Below are 20,902 nucleotides of genomic sequence, written 5' to 3'. Positions count from 1 at the left end.
CATCTTTCCTAGAGACACCCCAACAACTGATTTCTATGCTAATGTTACTGAATGGTATCCTAAGGATGCGGCTGCCCAAAATATTTTAGAAAGTAAAATCAATATGATGGTTATAAAATATAAAAGAATAAAATTTTCAAGTTTACAAGATTTTGAAAATTGTGTTACTCATTGTACTTTATTGTAGATATTTCAGTCTTAATTTTATTGTACTGAAATTTTAATTTTCATTTATTATTTGAGAGGCAGAGAAATTTTTATTATTTCAGAGGCAGAGACTGACACAACGTTTCATCTTCTGGTTCACATCTCAAATGCTCACAATGGCCAGGACTGAGCTGGACCAAAACTGGGGGCCAGGTGCACAGTCCAGGTCTTCCACATGGGTAGCAGAAACCCAATTACTTGAGCCATCACCACGATCTCCCAAGGTGTGCATTGACAGGAAGCTCCAGTCAGCAGCTGATGGCTCAAGTACTTGGGTCTCTGCTTCACACATGGGAGACCTGGATGAAGTTCCAGGCTCCTCGCTTCAGCCTGGCTCAGCCCCAGTTGCGGGTATTTGGGAGTGAACCAGGAGATGAAAGATCTCTCTCCTCTTTCCGACTATCTCTATCTCTCTGCCTTTCAAATGAAAGTAAATCAGTGAATAATACAACCACTAATGCTTTAAAAAAATAAACCAAATTGCCATTTGAATCATACATGAAATAGGCATGGGGATCACAGCTTTTCTGAATTTCTTCAGACAACACTGAATTTTAATTGAACTAAGATGAGTGCAGGAGTTTTGTGCTCACGTTGTATAAAACCCTGGGCAGCTGCATCCTAGAAATGGTTCTTTGGAATTTGGGGTTAGCGTTTACCCGTTACTACGTGTTTGTGGATTTTGCATCTTTTTCCTTACAGATACCTAATTCGTTCACACAAATGGGCTTTGGAGTAAATCCATTCACAAGAAACGGGTGCTACACAGAGATATCAAATCCAAGGTGAGTGGACTATATTTTTGGAGCTTAAAGAAAACCCAAAGCTGTATCATTCAGTCTTTTGTTTTCTGTTACCTTATTTCCTTTTGGGACATTTCTGTTTAGTTGAAAAATATTTTTCAGCCTAATATTTATTTATTTACTTTTATTTAGTTAAAAAAACTTCCCAGCTTTATTAAGATAAAAATGTATAAAGATACCATGCATTAAGATATAAAATTGTATATAGTTATGAGGTATTTCTTTTTTTAATGTATGTATACCTTGTGAAATGATGAAATCAAACTAATTAACATACCCATCACCTTGCATACTTATCCTTTTTTGTGGTGAGAACCTTTTGGATGTATTCGCTTAGCAGTGTTCAAGCATATTGTATGTTATTATGAACTGTCATTAGCAAGCCATACACCTGATCTGAACTATTCGTTCCTTCAAACTGAAGCTTTGTACCCTTTGACTTAATATTAACCAAATTAGTGAAATGAGAAGAAGCCACTAGAGTCACTTTGGAAGTGTATGCTAATATGTTCTCAGCCTTTTCGGGCCCCATTCCTAGAACATATGTTCTCAGATGGAAAGTAGTTGAGGGGCCAGCACTGTGGCATAGTGGGTAAAGCTGCCTCCTGCAGTACCAGCATCCCATATGGGCGCCAGTTCAAGTCTTGGCTGCTCCACTTCCAATCCAGCTCTCTGCTATGGCCTGGGAAAGCAGTATTAGATGGCTGAAGTTGTTGGGCCCCTGTTCCCACGTGGGAAACCTGGAAGAAGCTCCTGGCTCCTGGCTCCTGGCTTCAGATCAGCGCAGCTCCAGCCATTGTGGCCAATTGGGGGGTGAACCAGCAGATGGAAGACCTTTCTCTCTCTTTCTCTCTCTCTCTCTGTCTCTCTCTCTCAGTCTACCTCTCTGTGTAATTCTGACTTTCAAATAAATGAATAAATCTTTTAGAAAAGAAAAGGAAGTAGCTGACACCCGGTCCTGCCATGTGGGGTCACCCTGACACAGGTTCCTGTTCAGTCAGGTCTGCTGACTCACCCAAAGCTTGTTCAGTTTCAAAGCCGTCACCTGGAGCTCCCAGGTAGGGGGCTGTGTAGCTGGCAGGAGGGCATATTGCATTCCACGCCAGCGTTTCTACCCTTGGTCTCTGATGTCAGCCTCTGGAGACCTTGGCCTTGTGTCTGCATGAAGGAAGATGTAACCTGAGTTCTTCTTGTTTCATACAGAATGTCTTTCTCACCCAAAATGGAAAAGTAAAATTGGGAGATTTTGGATCTGCCCATCTTCTCTCTGAGTACGTACTGCTGTTGTCATGCTGTGACAGTAATCAAAACATGCTGCATTTTCAGGAATTCTCTGTGGTCACTCTTTGCCGTTTTTGGTTTTAGTCCCATGGCGTTTGCTTGTACATATGTGGGAACAAGTTATTACGTGCCTCCAGAAATTTGGGAGAACTTGCCTTACAACAATAAAAGGTAAGCAGTGGACTTATTTTGTGCAAGGGTGACCATTTGGTGACCTGTGCAGGACACTAGAGTTAGCGCCACTGTAAAGCAGATACACAGAGCATCTTGGTTTTTAAAAGATGTGTCTGAAAGCACTGTGGAATCCATATTCTCTGGCTTCTAGACGAATGTTATAGTTTTCTGTTTTAATCAGAGCTGAGAAGAGCTCATTATAAATGCCAGAAGAAAGGTTAGTTATTTCTAAAAATAGTATGAATTATATTACTGGTTCCCATACTTTGCTTCTCCAACTTTATTTATTTATTATTCTTTTAAAAAGATTTATTTATTAATTTGAAAGGCAGAGTCAGAGAGAGAGAGATCTTCTATCTACTGGTTCACTCCCCAAGTGTCTACAATGGCTAGGGCTGGGCCAGGCTGAAGCCAGGAGCCTGGAGCTTCTGAGTCTTCCATGTGGGTGCAGGGCTCCATGTGCCTAGGCCATCTTCCACTGCTTTCCCAGATGCACTCCCAGAAAGCTGGATTGGAAGTGGAGCAGCCAGGACTCAGACTGGTGACCATATGGGATGCTGGCACCGCAGGCAGAGGCTTAACTTTCTATGCCATAGTGCCAGTCTGCTGCCCCCACTTTAAAAATTTTTTAATGTATTTATTTTTATTGTTTGAGAGGCAGAGAGATAGTGAAATATAGATCTTCCCTCTGCTGGTTCACTCTCTGAATGGCTGAAACAGCCTGGTCTGAGCCAGGCTAAAATCAGGAGCCAGGGGACCGGAACATTGGTGTAGCCGGTAAAAGCCACTGCCTGCTGTGCCAGAATCCCATATGGGGCTGCTCCTCTTCCGATCCAGCTCTCTGCTATGATCTAGGAAAGCTGTAGAAGATGGCCCAGGTCCTTGGCCCCTGCACCCAGGTGAGAGACCCAGAGGAAGCTCCTGGCTCCTGGCTTCAGACTGGCCCAGCTCTGGCTGTTGTGGCTGTTGGGGGAGTGAACCAGTGATGAAAGCCCTCTCTCTCTCTGCCTCTGCCTCTCTGTAACTCAGCCTTTCAAATAAATAAGTAAATAAATCTTAAAACCAACCAACCAACCAACCAGACACAAAAACAGGAGCCAGGAGCTCCATCCTGGTCTCTCATATGTATGGCAGGGGTGCAAATACTGGGGCTGTGTACCTGCATCATCTGGAAGTGGGATCAGATGTGGAACAACCAGTACTCAAACTGGCCCTCCAGTGTGGGATGCTGGTTTTGCAAGCAGCAGCTTAACGCTGCACCACAATGCCAGTCCTACTCCCACTTTAAAAAATCCCAAAGTCCTGGTTGCATCCATGTCAATTAAATTAGAATATCAGAGGATGGAAATCAAGCATCAGCAATTTTTCAAGATGACCAATTTGTCAAGAGATTCCAATATGCAGCAACATTTGGGGACCCCTACATCATGTCATTGAGTTAACATTTACAGGACTAGGTAATAATCACCTGGTTGGTAAGTTAGTTGATTGCTGAAAGTTCATCTGAGGGCCTTATGATTTAAGACTGTGGTGGGTGTTGTGGCACAGTGGGTGAGGCTACTGCTTGCATACAATATCAGAGTGCCTGGTTCAAGTCTTGGCTACTCTGCTTCCAATTCAGCTAATGCAATGTGGGAAAGCAGTAGATGATGGCCCCAGTACTTGAGTCCCTGCTGCCCATCTGTGAGACCCATGTGGAGTTCCTGGCTCCAGGCTCCGAGCTTCAGCCTAGCCCACAGTTGTGGGCATTTGGGGCGTGAACCAGTGCATGGAAGATCTCTCTCTCTCTCTCTTATTCTGCCTTTCAAATAAATAAATATTTAAAAAGTAGAACCGTATTTTTTCTGATTACAAGTTCTATGTGCCTGTTGTGGGTATGAGTAGGCAGAAAGGATTGGACATAGAAGGAAATGGAAACCACCTGCTTTCCACAACTACTACTAAGAATCTTTTGGTGGGGTTTTCCCCTTTCTCTCCATAGTACTAATTGGTATATTCTCTACACAACTTGATATCCTGATTTTTTTTCACTTTACCTTACATTAATTTCCCCACACATTCAAAATTCCTAAATATTTATCAAGGCTTCAAATATTTTACTTTATGGCTCTTCCTAAAGTTGACTTAACTTCTCCTCTGTCCTTGCGCTTGTGTTTCCAGTTTTTTGAATTGTAAACATGCTGCGATTAACTTATTGTTTGTGCATAAAAATGTCATTGTCTTATATTGTATTTTTGGCATGGACTCCTAGAGACAGAAGCACCTGAAAGCTCTTATTACTTTCTAACAAGTGGCTTTCTGAAAAGGGTACACAATCTATACTAAATAGGTTCGTTTCAAAGTAGAATTGACTACTTTGGGAGCAAAACACCCCTCAAGGGATTTATTGGGAGACTGGAGTTTGGACTAAATACTAGACTATATAATTGAGTTCTCTGCTTGCGGGTGATAATGGTGCTGTGTTTATGAGGGAGAGTGTGTCCTTGCTCTTGGGAGGTACATGCTGGAGTGTTTGGGGTGAGTGTTTGATATCTGCAGCCTTTTCTCCAGGGGTTCAGAGATACATAGAGGGAGATAGCATGCAAGTGTGGCAGATGTTAACCATTGGGGAGCCTGACTGAGAGCATGTGGGCATTTGTAACTCCTGTAGGCTTGAAATTTTAAAAAAGTAAAATCGAGGGAAACAATTAGTTAAAATAAAACATAAAATAAAAGGAATGTCCCAGTGGCGTTGTGGTGCAGTAGGTTGAGCTGCAGCTGATGACGTCAGCATCCCATTTCTGAATCCTGAGTGCTTTACTTCCGATCCAGCTTCCTGTGCTGGGGAAGACAGCTGCTGACAGCCTAATTTCTTGAGCCCCTGCTATCCACATGGGAAACCAGGAGGAAGTTCCTGGCTCCTGGCTTCAGCCTGTCCCAGCCCTGGCTGCTACAGGCATTTGGGGAGTGAACCAGCGGGTGGAAGATCTCTGTCTGTCTCTGTCTCTCTCTCTCTCTCTCTGTAACTCTGCCTTTCAAATGAATAAATACATCTTAAAAATAATAATAACAAGAGTGTCATTGAGAAAAAGCCTGGATGATGACAACTGGGCAGTGAGGCTGCTGGAGGAGAACTGAGATGCTTGGCATGAGGCAGTCGGGCACAGGACCACCCATAGGACTCTGGTGAGTTTGAAGAGCTGTTTTGTGGAAGAACGAGTGGTCTTGTTCTCCTTCTCTTGGAGCATGAGCTGACTCTAGGCCTGGAGAATGTTGCCAGAGGACACATTTGGCTGCTGTGAGGCAGGAGGTGCTACCTTAGGCCCTCCAGCAGGGCAACGGACTATGGCGTGTATGGCAGAGAGCCGTCTACCAGGAGCTGCCCTCTTAGGCCGGCTGCCATGCACGTGGCGGTCTGGTGGAAGCTGTACTGGACATCCTCTAAGTCCTTCCTCCAGCTCTGACAGTCTCAGTTCACAGATACTCCTTCCTTTTGCCGCTGAATTCCCTAAGGCTGTTGAAATGGTATCTGAACCACCCTGATTGGGAGTGGTGCAAGTTGGGGAGCAAAGAGTTTTATTGTGACCATTATTCTTAGTACCTAAGTATTAAACCAAAATTACTATGTGTCTTCTTTAAATACCTAGGAATTACTTATGCCTATTCTTACTAAAAGTAGGATAATTTTTCATTTTTTAATTCAAAAATGCATCTGTTTTTGTGTAATAACTCATAACCTACTTACTGATATGTTGCTTCCTCTACGTTTCCAGTGACATCTGGTCCTTAGGATGCATTCTGTATGAACTCTGTACCCTTAAGCATCCAGTAAGTATGGTGCACAAAACATAACTGGAAGGTTGTGGTTATCTCTGGTGAGGTCCTAAGCAATGTAGAAAATTCCAGCTGGCAGTTCACTTACTTAGGATGAATTCATTATGAAAAAGTTTTCCTATGTTGTCATTATTGTTGTCTTTGCCTAGAGCCACTTTTGTGATGTATACCAGTAGGAAATGTCTGTTGTTTCATTTCTGTTGTTCTTTTTTTTAACTTTTATTAATGAATATAAATTTCCAAAGTACAGCTTATGGATTACAATGGCTTCCCCCCCATAACGTCCCTCCCACCCACAATCCCCCCCTTTCCCACTCCCTCTCCCCTTCCATTCACATCAAGATTCATTTTTGATTCTCTTTATCTACAGAAGATCAGTTTAGCATACATTAAGTAAAGATTTCAACAGTTTGCTCCCACACAGAAACATAAAGTGAAAAATAATAGATGATTTTTTAAATGATGATGAAATCAGATCAGACCTATTGTCATGTTTAATCCCAGTGAGAGTCAACTTGGGAATTGATAATTTCTTTTTTTTATAGAAGATCAGTTTAGTATGCATTAAGTAAAGATTTCAACAGTTTCCACCCCCATAGAAACACAAAGTGAAATATACTGTTTGAGTACTCGTTATAGCATTAAATCTCAATGTACAGCACACTAAGGACAGAGATCCTACATGAGGAGTAAGTGCACAGTGACTCCTGTTGTTGACTTTACCAATTGACACTCCTGTTTATGGCATCAGTAATCTCCCTATGTTCCAGTCATGAGTTTCCAAGGCTATGGAAGCCTTTTGAGTTCTCCAACTCTTATCTTGTTTAGACAAGGTCATAGTCAAAGTGGAGGGTCTCTCCTCCCTTCAGAGAAAGGTACCTCCTTCTTTGAAGACATGTTCTTTCCACTGGGATCTCACAGAGATCTTTATTCAGGTGTTTGGGTTTTTTTTTTTTTCCAGAGTGTCTTGGCTTTCCATGCCTGAAATACTCTCATGGGCTTTTCAGCCAGATCCGAATGCCTTTAGGGCTGATTCTGAGGCCAGAGTGAGTGCTGTTTAGGACATCTGCCATTCTATGAGTCTGCTGTGTATCTCACTTCCCATGTTGGATCACTCTCCCCTTTATTTATTCTATCGGTTAGTATTAGCAGGTACTAGACTTGTTTATGTGCTCCTTTTGACTCTTAGTCCTTTCATTATGATCAATTGTGAACTGAAATTGATCACTTGGACTAGTGAGATGGCATTGGTACATGCCACCTTGATGGGATTGAATTGGAGTCCCCTGGTATGCTTCTAAGTCTACCATTTGAGGCAAGTCAGCTTGAGCATGCCCCAAATTGTACATCTCTTCCCTCTCTTATTCCCACTCTGATGTTTAACAGGGATCACGTTTCAGTTAAATTTCAACACTTAAGAATAACTGTGTATTAATTACAGAGTTAAACCAGTCATATTAAGAAGAACAAAAAAACTACTAAGAGGGATAATGTATTAAGTTGTTCATTAACATTCAGGGCTATGCTGATCAAGTCACCGTTTCTCATAGTGTCCATTTCACTTCAACAGGTTTCCTTTTTGGTGTTCAGTCATTTGTCACCAATCAGGGAGAACATATGAAATCTGTCCCTTTGGGACTGGCTTATTTCACTCAGCATGATGTGTTCCAGATTCTTCCATTTTGTTGCAAATGACTGGATTTTGTTGTTTCTAACTGCAGTATAGTATTCTAAAGAGTACATATCCCATTATTTCTTTATCCAGTCTACCGTTGATGGGCATTTAGGTTGGTTCCAGGTCTTGGCTATTGTGAATTGTGCTGCTATAAACATTAGGGTGCAGACCGCTTTTTGTTTGCCAATTTAAATTCCTTTGGGTATATTCCAAGGAGTGGGATGGCTGGGTCGAACAGTAGGGTTATCTTCAGGTTTCTGAGGAATCTCCAGACTGACTTCCATAGTGGCTTGACCAGTTTGCATTCCCACCAACAGTGGGTTAGTGTCCCTTTTTCCCCACATCCTCGCCAGCATCTGTTGTTGGTAGATTTCTGTATGTGAGCCATTCTAACCGGGGTGAGGTGAAACCTCATTGTGGTTTTGATTTGCATTTCCCTGATTGCTAGTGATCTTGAACATTTTTTTCATGTGCCTGTTGGCCATTTGGATTTCCTCTTTTGAAAAATGTCTATTGAGGTCTTTGGCCCATCTCTTAATTGGGTTGTTGGTTTTGTGTTTGTGGAGTTTCTTGATGTCTTTGTAGATTCTGGTTATTAACCCTTTATCTGTTGCATAGTTTGCAAATATTTTTTCCCATTCTGTCGGTTGTCTCTTCACTCTCCTGACTGTTTCTTTTGCAGTACAGAAACTTCTCAATTTGATGCAATCCCAATAGTTGATTTTGGCTTTGACTGTCTGTGCCTCCCAGGTCTTTTCCAGAAACTCTTTGCCTGTGCCAATATCTTGAAGGGTTTCTCCAATGTTCTCTAATAACTTGATGGTGTCAGGTCATAGATTTAGGTCTTTAATCCATGTTGAGTGGATTTTTGTGTAAGGTGTAAGGTAGGGGTCTTGCTTCGTGCTTCTGCACGTGGAAATCCAGTTTTCCCAGCACCATTTATTGAATAGACTGTCCTTGCTCCAGGAATTGGTTTTAGATCTTTGATCAAATATAAGTTGGCTGTAGATGTTTGGGTTGATTTCTGGTGTTTCTATTCTGTTCCATTGGTCTATCCATCTGTTTCTGTACCAGTAATATGCTGTTGTGATTACAACTGCCCTGTAGTATGTCCTGAAATCTGGTATTGTGATGCCTCCGGTTTTGTTTTTGTTGTACAAGATTGCTTTAGCTATTCGAGGTCTCTTTTGCCTCCATATGAATTTCAGGATCATTTTTTCTAGATCTGAGAAGAATGTCTTTGGTATCCTGATTGGAATTGCATTGAATTTATAAATTGCTTTTGGGAGAATGGACATTTTGATGATGTTGATTCTTCCAATCCATGAGCATGGAAGATTTTTCTATTTTTTGGTATCCTCTTCTATTTCTTTCTTTAAGATTTTGTAATTCTCATCGTAGAGATCTTTAACGTCCTTGGTTAAGTTTATTCCAAGGTATTTGATTGTTTTTGTAGCTATTGTGAATAGGATTGATCTTAGCAGTTCTTTCTCAGCCATGGCATTGCTTGTGTATACAAAGGCTGTTGATTTTTGTGCATTGATTTTATATCCTGCCACTTTGCCAAACTCCTCTATGAGTTGCAATAGTCTCTTAGTAGAGTTCTTTGGATCCTCTAAGTAAAGAATCATATCATCTGCAAAGAGGGATAGTTTGACTTCTTCCTTCTCAATTTGTATTCCTTTAATTTCTTTTTCTTGTCTGATGGCTCTGGCTAAAACTTCCAGAACTATGTTAAATAGCAATGGTGAGAGTGGGCATCCCTGTCTGGTACCAGATCTCAGTGGAAATGCTTCCAACTTTTCCCCATTCAATAGGATGCTGGCCGTGGGTTTTTCATAAATTGCTTTGATTATAGTGAGGAATGTTCCTTCTATACCCAATTTGCTTAGAGTTTTCATCATGAAAGGGTGTTGAATTTTATCAAATGCTTTCTCTGCATCAATTGAGATAATCATATGGTTTTCTTCTGCAGTCTGTTAATGTGGTGAATCACATTGATTGATTTGCGAATGTTGAACCATCCCTGCATACCAGGGATAAATCCCACTTGGTCTGGGTGGATGATTTTTCTGATGTGTTGTTGTATTCTATTGGCGAGAATTTTATTGAGGATTTTTGCGTCTATGTTCACCAGGGATATTGGTCTATAATTATCTTTCAGTGCTGCATCTTTCTCTGGCTTAGGGATTAAGGTGATGCTGGCTTCATAGAAAGAATTTGGGAGGATTCCCTCTTTTTCGATTGTTCTGAATAGTTTGAGAAGAAATGGGATTAGTTCTTCTTTAAATGTCTGGTAGAATTCCGCAGTGAATCCATCTGGTCCTGGGCTTTTCTTTGTTGGGAGGGCCTTTATTACTGTTTCAATTTCTGTTTCAGTTATGGGTCTATTTAGGTTTTCTATGTCTTCCTGGTTCAATTTTGGTAGATTGCATGTGTCCAGGAATCTATCCATTTCTGATAGATTTTCCTGTATGCTGGCATACAAGTCCTTGTAGTAATTTCTGATGATTCTTTTTATTTCTGTGGTGTCTGTTGTTATGTTTCCTTTTTCAACTCTGATTTTATTGATTTGGGTCTTTTCTTGTTTTAGTTAGTTGGGCCAATGGGGTGTCAATTTTGTTTATTTTTTCAAAACACCAGCTCCTTGCTTGGCTGATTTTTTGTAATTTTTTTTGGATTCAATCCTGTTGATTTCTTCTCTGATTTTAATTATTTCTCTTCTACTAGATTTGGGTTTGGTTTGCTGCAGTTTTTCTAGGTCCTTGAGCTGCATTTAAAGCTCATTTATTTGGTACCTTTCCAATTTCTTGATATAGGCACCTATTGCTATAAACTTGCCTCTCAGTACTGCTTTTGCTGTATCGCGTAAGTTTTGATATGTTGTGTTGTTATCCTCACTTACTTCCAGCAAGTTTTTGATTTCTCTTTTGATTTCTTGAATGACCCAGTGTTCATTCAGGAGCATGTTGTTCAGTCTCCATGTGTTTGCATACTTTCTAGGGTTTCCTGAGTTGCTAATTTCCAACTTCATTCCTTTATGGTCTGAGAAGCTGCATGGTATGATTCTAATTCTTTTAAATTTGCTGAGACTTGCTTTATGGCCTAGTATGTGATCAATCCTAGAGAAGGTTCCATGCACTGCTGAGAAGAATGTGAAGTCTTTAGATGTAGGATTGAAAGTTCTATAGATATCTGTTAGATCCATTTGGGCAATAGTGTCGATTAAATCTGCCGTTTCCTTGTTGATCTTCTGTCTGGATGATCTGTCTATTTCTGAGAGTGGAGTATTGAAGTCCCCCAGTACTATTGTATTGGAATCTAAATCTCCCTTTAAGTCCCTTAACATATCTTTTAAATAGACCAGTGCCCTGTAATTAGGTGCATATACATTTATAATAGTTATATCTTCCTATTGAATTGAACCCTTAATCAGTATATAGTGCCCCTCTTTGTCTCTCTTAACAGTTTTTGTATTAAAGTTTATTTTGTCTATATTAATATGGCTACACCTGCCTTTTTTTTTGGTTTCTGTTGGCATGGAATATCTTTCTCCAACCTTTCACTTTCAGTCTGCATGCATCTTTCTTGGAGAGATGTGTTTCTTGTAGGCAACAAATAGTTGGGTTTTGTTCCTTGAGCCAATCAGCCAATCGGTGTCTTTTAACTGAAGGGTTAAGTCCATTAATGTTTAATGTGACTATTGATATGTAGTGACTTTGCCCTGCCATTTTCCCGGATATATTTTCTAGTATATGCTTTGAGCTTTCCATGCTCTTTTACTGGTGGTTTTTCTTCCTTTACCTTCTTTCATATTGATGGGCGTGTTTCTGTGTTTCTGAGTGTAGCACATCTTTAAGTATCTGTGTTTCTGATGAGAAGTCTGCTGTGAGTCTGATTGGAGATCCTCTGAGAGTAATCTGACGTTTCTCTCTTGCACATTTTAGGATCTTTTCTTTATGTTTCACTGTGGTGAGTTTAATTACAACGTATCGTGGTGAGGATCTCTTTTGGTCATGTTTACTGGGGGTTCTATGAGCTTCCTGTACTAGGATGTCTCTGTCCTTCTCCAAACTGGAAAGTTCTCTGCTAGTATCTCACTAAAAAGGCCTTTTAATCCTTTCTCTCTCTCCATGCCTTCAGGAACTCCTAGAACTCGAATGTTGGTTTTTTTAATAGTATCCTGTAGATTCCCAACAATATTTTTTAGATTTCTAATTTCCTCTTCTTTTCTTTGGTTTGACTGTATGTTTTCCTGTGTTCTGACTTCTAAGTCCGATATTCTCTCTTCTGCTTCACCCATTCTGTTTGTAAGGCTCTCTAATGTGTTTGTCATTTGATCTATTGAGCTCTTCATTTCATTTTGATTTCTCTTCACTATCACACTTTCCTGTTCTACTAGTTTCTGCGTTTCATTTTGATTCTTCCTTAAAATTTCATTTTCACGAGAGAGATTTTCAATCCTGTCCAATAAGGATTTCTGTAGTTCAAGGATTTGCTTTTGAAAACTTCTAATTGTTCTTATCATAAATTTTTTGAAATCCATATCTTGCATTTCTTCTATCTCATCATCTTCATAATCTTGGCTTGGGGAGTTTTGTTTATTTGGAAGCATCATAGTGTCATCGTTGATCTTGTTCCCTCAACTTTTGTGTTTGTTGCTTGGCATAGTTAATTCTTCTTTCGTCACTGTGCATTTGTTTATTTATTTATTTTTTTATTTTATACTATGTCTGTGTTAAGTGGACTGCCTGCTGTTGGAGGAGCCTTGGAGGCTTGAGATGGGTTTGGCCTGAGAGCTCTGCTTGGTTCTTCTGGGTTATGGGTGTGCAAAGGTGACACCCTCAGGTTATGCATGGTAAATCTCTATTTATTTATTTATTTATTTATTTATTTTATTTATTTATTCAGGAGGTAAGTAATACCGCACGGCATGGCTGTGCAGGATTGATGGTATTTAGCTTCCAATCTCTGGCTTCTACCCAAAGAGTCTGTGCAGGCTCCGTTTCACCTCTGGACTCCCACTGGGTTGCCTAGGCTACTGAATTGTAGCGACTCAGTTCCTTAGCTCTCCCCTGTTGTTATGTAAATCCAGAGTGGGGCCTGCTCTTTGTCTCTTGCTTGCCTTTGCAAGGTTGGTGGAGAGAGAAACTAGAGAGAAACTCATCTGTACCAGTACCCCCCCTACCTTTTTTCCTTCTCTCCTGTAGTCAGTCTGGTGAACTTTCCCACTCCCCTCCAGATTCTGACCACCGTTTCCCCACCAATGTCTCGGGTTACTGAGCTCACCTTCCCTTCCAGCGCTGATGTGTGGACTCGGAGCCCTGGGTGTCCCTGCTCTCCCCGCTGGTGTCTGTGTGACATCCACTCCCCTTCCTGCACTGGCGTGCAGACCCTGCAGCTCCCATGGCTCCCATTTCTGTTGTTCTATATGTAGCTTTTCTTCCCTTCTTTTTGCCATAGTGTTCTTAAATTTTTTTTTTGGAATTTCTTTTTTTTTAACTTTTATTTAATGAATATAAATTTCTAAAGTACGACTTATGGATTACAATGGCTTCCCCCCATACCGTCCCTCCCACCCACAACCCTCTCCTTTCCCACTCCCTCTCCCCTTCCATTCACATCAAGATTCATTTTCGATTATCTTAATATACAGAAGATCAGCTTAGTATACATTAAGTAAGGATTTCAACAGTTTGCTCCCACACAGAAACATAAAGTGAAAAATAATAGATGATTTTTTTAAATGATGATGAAATCAGATCAGACCTATTGTCATGTTTAATCCCAGTGAGAGTCAAGTTGGGAATTGATAATTTCTTTTTTTTTTTTTGTACAGAAGATCAGTTTAGTATGCATTAAGTAAAGATTTCAACAGTAGTCCCAGCTACTCAGGAGGCTGAGGCCGGAGGATCGCTTGAGTCCAGGAGTTCTGGGCTGTCATGCGCTATGCCAATCGGGTGTCCACACTAAGTTTGACATCAATATGGTGACCTCCCGGGAGCGGGGGACCACCAGGTTGCCTAAGGAGGGGTGAACCACCAGCCCAGGTCGGAAACGGAGCAGGTCAAAACTCCCGTGCTGATCAGTGTTCTTAAATTTTTAAGATTTTTGGTAAATATATATATATAATACACAATTTGCCATTTTAACCATTTTTATGTGTATAATTCAGTGGCATTAACTATATTGTCAGTATTGCACAATCATCAATAATACTTCCCTGTTAAACTTCTTCACCATCCCAAACAGAAACTTTACACCCATTAAATAATTACTCCTTGTTCCTCTCCCCCAGCTCCTGGTCTCTAGTCTACTCTCTGTCTCTATGAATCACATATTCTAGATATTTCATGTAAGTGAGGTAATAAAATATTTGTCTTTTGCCGGTGCCATGGCTCAATAGGCTAATCCTCCACCTGTGGCGCCGGCACACCGGGTTCTAGTCCTGGTCAGGGTGCCGGATTCTGTCCCAGTTGCCCCTCTTCCAGGCCAGCTCTCTGCTATGGCCCAGGAGTGCAGTGGAGGATGGCCCAAGTGCTTGGGCCCTGCACCCGCATGGGAGACCAGAAGAAGCACCTGGCTCCTGGCTTCGGATCAGCATAATGCGCCGGCTGCAGCGCACAGGCCGTGGGGGCCATTGGAGGGTGAACCAACGGCAGAAAGGAAGACCTTTCTCTCTGTCTCTCTCTCTCACTGTCCACCCTGCCTGTCAAAAAATATATTTGTCTTTTATGTCTTGTTTATTCCACTTAGCATAGTGTTTTCAAAGCTCATCATCCTTGTTGAACATGTATCACAATTCCATTCCATTTTGTGGCTGAATAATATTCCATTGTGTGTATACAGTATACAGTGTCTGTGGACACTGGAGTTGGGGTGTTTCTACTTTTTGACTCTTGAGGATAATGCTGCTATGAACATGAGAGCAAATGTCTGTCAGACTCTCTGATTCCAGTTTTTGAGGTGTATATCCAAGAGTGGAATTGATGTATAATACAATAATTATATGTTTAGCTTTCTGAGGAATAGCCAAACATTTCCAGAATGGCTGTACCATTTTTATACCAATCTTTTTGAAATTAGATTTTACTTATCATGTGTGTTTCCTCTGTAACTGAAATATGAGAAAATAGACTCTGCCACATTGTGTTGTGTTTTTCTAAATATTTTAAAAAATAATTCAACAAAATAGATGGTAAATACTTTGTCCTTTCTGTTTAGCAGTAGTTTATTGCAAAGAACAGCAATTGTAGAATGGATTTCCATTAAGTCTTTGCTTTGCATGGAAATAAATTCTGTTCTTTGGGAATGAATTGAAAATAAGCTCTACCAAGCTCTTATACAGAGGTGCTTGACTGCACACAGAGCTCAGGAGAGGGAATGGCTGAGAAAAATCCCTCAGCACCACCAGAGGAAGGTAACGCAAACTGAAGGTGTGTGCTGTTCAGGAGAGGGCGTCTATTTGAACAAGCGGCTTGTCATGCTGCCCGTCCAGTTAGAACGCGGTGGGGAACCTGTGAGAATGCTGCTGCCTGGGCCCATGCTAACTCTGAAGGTGTCCTGGGCATTAGTATTTTTAAGAAGTTATTCTGGGTCTGGTGCTGAGGTGTAGTGAGTAAAACCGCAGCCTATGATGCCAGCCAGCAGCACACGTGGGCACCTCTTTGAGTCTCAGCGGCTCCAATTCCAATCCAGCTCCCTGCTAATATGCCTGGGAAAGCCTGGAAGTTGGCCCAAGTCCTTGGACCCCTGCACCCACATGGGAGACCCAGATAAAGCTCTTGTCTCCTGTTTTCAGCCTGGTCCTGCCCTGGCTGTTGTGCCATTTGGGGAGTGAACAAACAAATGAAAGATCAGTCATCTCTCTCTGTCCCTCTCTCTCTCTCTCTCTCTCTCTGTGTCTCCCTCCCTTTCTCTCTCTGTCTCTCTTGCCCCCCTTTCTCACTCTGTAACTCTGCCTTTCAAATTAAAGAAATCATAAAAAAACCCACAGGTGATTCTGATGTATAGCTTACGTTGAGAAACACTGTTATATACAAATAAAATTATTTAATTTTAACATCATGAATATTTTAGAAATGTTTTTCATAAGCATAAATATACTTGTTCTTCTTCTTCCTAGCAAGAATACACAGGGAGGACTATAGTGCCCAGATTCTTTGGCACACAGTATTTCATCTCTTCTCTGCTTTAAGACACAGTTTTTGTATTTTTGGGGTTAGACACTGTTGCAGTGGCTAAGATGCTGCTTGAGATACCCACATCCATACTGGAATGCCTGGGTTTGTGTCCCAGTTCCACTTCCACTTCCAGCTCCCTGCTAATGCCCACCCTGGGAGGCAGTGGGTGATAACTCAAGTGGTTAGGGCCCTACCACCCATGTGGGAGACTCAGATTTGAGTTCCAGGCTGCTAGATTCAGCCTGACCCAGCCCCAGCTTTTATGGGCATTTGGGGAATGAACCAGCAATGGAAGATCTCTATCTCTGCCTTTCAGATAAATAAAAATAATAAATAAATATATACCTTTTTTGACAGGTAGAGCTAGACAATGAGAGAGAGAGAGAAAGGTCTTCCTTCTGTTGGTTCACCTCCCAAATTGCTGCTACGGCCAGTGCTGTGCTGATCCGAAGCCAGGATCCAGGTGCATCTCCTGGTCTCCCATGCAGTTGCAGGGCCCAAGCACTTGGGACATCCTCCACTGCCATCCTGGGCCACAGCAGAGAGCTGCACTGGAAGAGGAGCAACCAGGACCACAAACTGGCACTCATACGGGATGCTGGTGGTGCAGGCGGAGGATTAACCAAGTGAGCCATGGCGCTGGCCCATAAATATATACTTTTAAGAGATATATTTATTTATTTGAGGCAGAGTTATGTACAGACACAGAGAGGGAGAGACAGAGGTCTTCCCTCTGCTGGTTCACTCTTCTTCCCGGCTTCCCATGTGGTGCAGGGGCCCAAGGACCTGGGCCCTCCTCTACCACTCTCCCAGACCATAATTAGGGAGCTGGATTGGAAGCAGAACAGCTGGGACTCCAATTAGTGCCCATATGGGATTGCAGCACCGCAGGCAGAGGCTTAACCTACTAAGCCACAGCACTAGCCCCCATAAATAAATATATTTTTAAAAACAGTTGTTCCCAAACCTTTAGGAAATGTAGAAATGCAGTATAATTGTTTAAAAGCCTGAGGCCAAGCACATTCAATTTTATTTTTCATTATCTGAAGTTTCCTTTGTTATAGGTTGGGTTTTTTTCATGTCTTCACTTTTTTTTATTAATAGGGCAATACACTTTCAAGATAGAGTGCCAACATGTTCTTATATGAGCATTAGCAAGGCTGACGGCTAATGTTGGTTCCAGTAAATATATTACACATGGAAAACTTTTAGGATGCTATTCCACTGTGTCGTTTTATGTCTCCACTCTTTTACTTGTCAAACTTCAATAGCTTCTTTAATGGCATGAATGTTAAGAAGGATTTTACAGTAGTAGTTTAAATCTGGAAAAGCCAAAAGTACATGTTGTTACAGTATAAGTCTTGGGGTTTCTGGGGAGGAATAATGGATCAAAAGAATATTATGCATATTGTGAGTCTTCTATATCATTTTTTTAAAAAAGTCATATGTATTATTGTGAGTTTATGTTAAAAATGTATATCTGTAACAACATTGATGTTGACTTTAAAAGTATGCAAGGCAGGCAAGTTTCTTATTGTTCATGCTGACCTTTCTCCTGAACCACCATATTATCTTTTAAGTTTTATGTATTTATATGAGAGATATACTTTCTATCTCTTTATATGAGAGATAGAAGTTTTATGTATTTATATGAGAGAACTTGCATCCACTGGCTCACTCCCCAAATGCCTGCAGTGGCCAGGACTGGGAACTGGGAACTCAATCCAGGTCTCCCAAGTGGGTGGCAGGAGCCCGATTTCTTGAGCCATCACCTCTGACTCCCAGGGTCTGCTTTAGCAGGAAACTGGAGTCAGGAACCAGAGTAGGTGTCCAGCTGAGGCACTCTGGTTTGGGATGCAGGTGCCTTAACCACTAGGCTAAACAGCTGCTCCCTATAGAATAGTACCTTTATTTTAAGAAAATATTTATTTTATTTATTTAAAATAAGAGTTAAAGAGAGAGAGGTAGAGACAGAGAGAGAGAGAGGTGTTCTATCCACTGGTTCACTCCCGAAATGGCTGCAATTGTCTGGGCTGGGCCAGGCCAAAGCCAGGAGCCAGGAGCTTCTTCTGGGTCTCCCACATGGGTGCAGGGACACAAGCACTTGGGCCATCTTCCACTCCTCTCTCAGGCCATAAGCAGAGAGCTGGATTGGAAGTGGAGCAGCTGAGACTTGAACCAGTGCTCATAACATCGCAGGCAGCAGCTTGACATGTTTTGCCACAACAAATATCTTAAGGAAACTTCTGGAAAGAAAAATGACCTACCCTCACGTATATTTATAAAATTAAAATAGTTTATATGAATTCAATTCAGTTGGTATTTTCTAATTTCCTTTTTCTTTCTCTGTTTCTGCTTTTCAAGTTCTGTTTTTACTTTCCAGTTTCAGGCCAATAGTTGGAAAAGTCTCATCCTCAAAATATGTGGAGGGTCCATCAGGCCACTGCCTTCCCATTACTCCTAAGAGCTGCAGTTTCTAATCAAGCAGATGTTTAGGAAGAATCCCCTGCACTGCCCTTCAGCCTCGGCGCTCCTGTGCAGAGGCAGCCTAGCTCCGCTCCTGGGGAAGTGCTTCCCCCCTGAGGTAGGACGCCTGTTGGATCAGCTGTGAACAGGTTTCCAGGGCTTGTTATCTTGTCAACACACTTGCAAGAGTACTTTTAAACTTTTAACCTACAGTGCGGCCCTGGCACACTGGGTTTGAGTCCTGGTTGGGGTACCAGATCCTGTTCCGGTTGTTCCTCTTGCAGTCCAGCTCTCTGCTATGGCCTGGGAGGGCAGTGGAGGATGGCCCAAGTGCTTGGGCCCTGCACCCCATGGGAGACCAGGGTAAGTACCTGGCTCCTGCCATCGGATCAGCGCGGTACGCCGGCCGCAGTGCACTGGCCGCGGCGGCCATTGGAGGGTGAACCAATGGCAAAGGAAGACCTTTCTCTCTGTCTCTCTCTCTCACTGTCCACTCTGATTGTCAAAAAATAAAAAATAAAAAAAAATAAATGAAAGGCAGAGTTATAGAGAGGGAGAGAGAGAAAGAGATCTTCCATGCACTGGTTCACTTCCCAAATGACACACAGGGCTGAACAAGACCTAATCCAGGAGCCAGGAGTTTCTCTCACATGGGTGCTGGGTCCAAGCATTTGGGCCATCTTCTGCTGCTTTCCCAGGCTATTAGCAGGGAATTGGATCAGAAGTTGAGCAGCCAGGACTTGAACTGGTGCTCACATGGGATGCTAGCACTGCAGGCAATTGCTCAACCACTACACCACAATGCTGCCCCTTCCATAAACCTTCTGTGGTGCCGTTTTGGCTTGGTGCTGTGGTGTTGCAGGTTAAGCCTCCACCTACAATGCTGGCATTCCATATGGGCACTGGTTTGTGTCCCAGATGCTCCACTTGCAATCCAGCTCCTTGCTAATGCACCTGGAAAAGCAGTGGAAGATAGCCCAGGTGCTTGGGCCCCTGCACCCCCATGGGAGACCAGGAGGAAGCACCTGGCTCCTGGCTTCAGATTGGTGCAGTGCGCTGGCCATGGCGGCCATTTGCGGGGTGAAGCAACAGAAGGAAGACCTTTCTCTCTGTCTCTCTCTCTCACTGTCTAACTCTGCTTGTCAAGTAAAGTAAAGTAAAGAAAAAGTAAAGAAAAGGTAAAGAAAAAGTAAAGTAAAGTAGAGTAAAATAAAGAATGTTAATGCTTCCTTCCCTTTTCTTCTTCATCCCACAATACTGTTTCCAAGTGTAAGCTCAGCTGTGGCTTGTGTAATCATACAGATCTTTATTTATATGTATAAATTTACATATTTTATATATAAATAATATACAAATGTCTATATTTATCTCTGCCTAACTACATGTATTTTCAAATGTCATTTTTTATTTTTCAACTTAAATATTATTGTGCTGAAGATTGTTGATAATTAAATAACATTACGGCAGTGTCTAAAGAGATGTATATAAATTCCCAACTTTAATTTTCAGATCATCTCAGAATATGGTGAACAGATACTAGAAGAAACCAAAAAGTCTAAGCATAATGCACCAAGAAAAAAGGGTAACAATTCTGAAAATGTTTTTTCAATTTAGTTTCATTTATTTGAAAGGTAGAAAGAGAGGTAGAGACCGACAGATCTTTCATCCGCTGGTTCACTCCCCAAATGCCCACAAGAGCCAGGTCTGGGCCAGGCCACAGCTGGGAGCCAGGAACACAGTCCAGGTGTCCTGCTTAGGTGGCAGGAACCCAGGTGCACCTTCACAGGAAGTGGAATCAGGAGCCCAAGACAGGAATTGAACTCAAGCATTCTGATGCGGGATGCAGGCATCCTAGCTGATGTCCTAACTGCTGGGCCAAATGCCTGCCGCACAATAGCAATTTTGAATTTTTATGTTTTTTTTTTTTAAAGATATGTTTATTTGAAAGGCAAGGTGACAGAGAGAGGGAGAGGGGGAGGAAGAGAGAGACAGAGACCTAAGTGAATGGAGATGTCTCTAAACTTTCAGAGTTTAACATCAGGACTTAACAACAGAAATAGCTTCTTTGAACACGTGGAGTGTGTTATTGTGTGATTAAAGCCTGGAATCGCTCTTCAGGTTTTTTTTTTTAAAGAATTATTTTATTTATTTGAAAGAGTTACACAGAGAAGGAGAGGCAGAGAGAGAGAGAGAGAGAGAGATCTTCCGTTCCATTGGTTCATTCCCCCAAATGACTGCAACAGCCAGAGCTGAGCTGAAGCCGGGAGCTTCTTCCAGGTCTCCCATGTGGGTGCAGGAGC

The 20,902-nt window shown here is 41.8% G+C and overlaps 1 pseudogene; it reads left to right on the top strand.

Moving 5' to 3' along the window:
• Positions 1-20,902, top strand: part of LOC138843648 (serine/threonine-protein kinase Nek3-like) — a 39,052-nt pseudogene that overhangs the window by 6,815 nt on the left and 11,335 nt on the right.

This window comes from Oryctolagus cuniculus, chromosome 9 (genome assembly GCF_964237555.1).
Source record: "Oryctolagus cuniculus chromosome 9, mOryCun1.1, whole genome shotgun sequence".
NCBI classification, from domain to species: domain Eukaryota; kingdom Metazoa; phylum Chordata; class Mammalia; order Lagomorpha; family Leporidae; genus Oryctolagus; species Oryctolagus cuniculus.
This window is presented reverse-complemented; position numbering and strand designations above follow the sequence as displayed.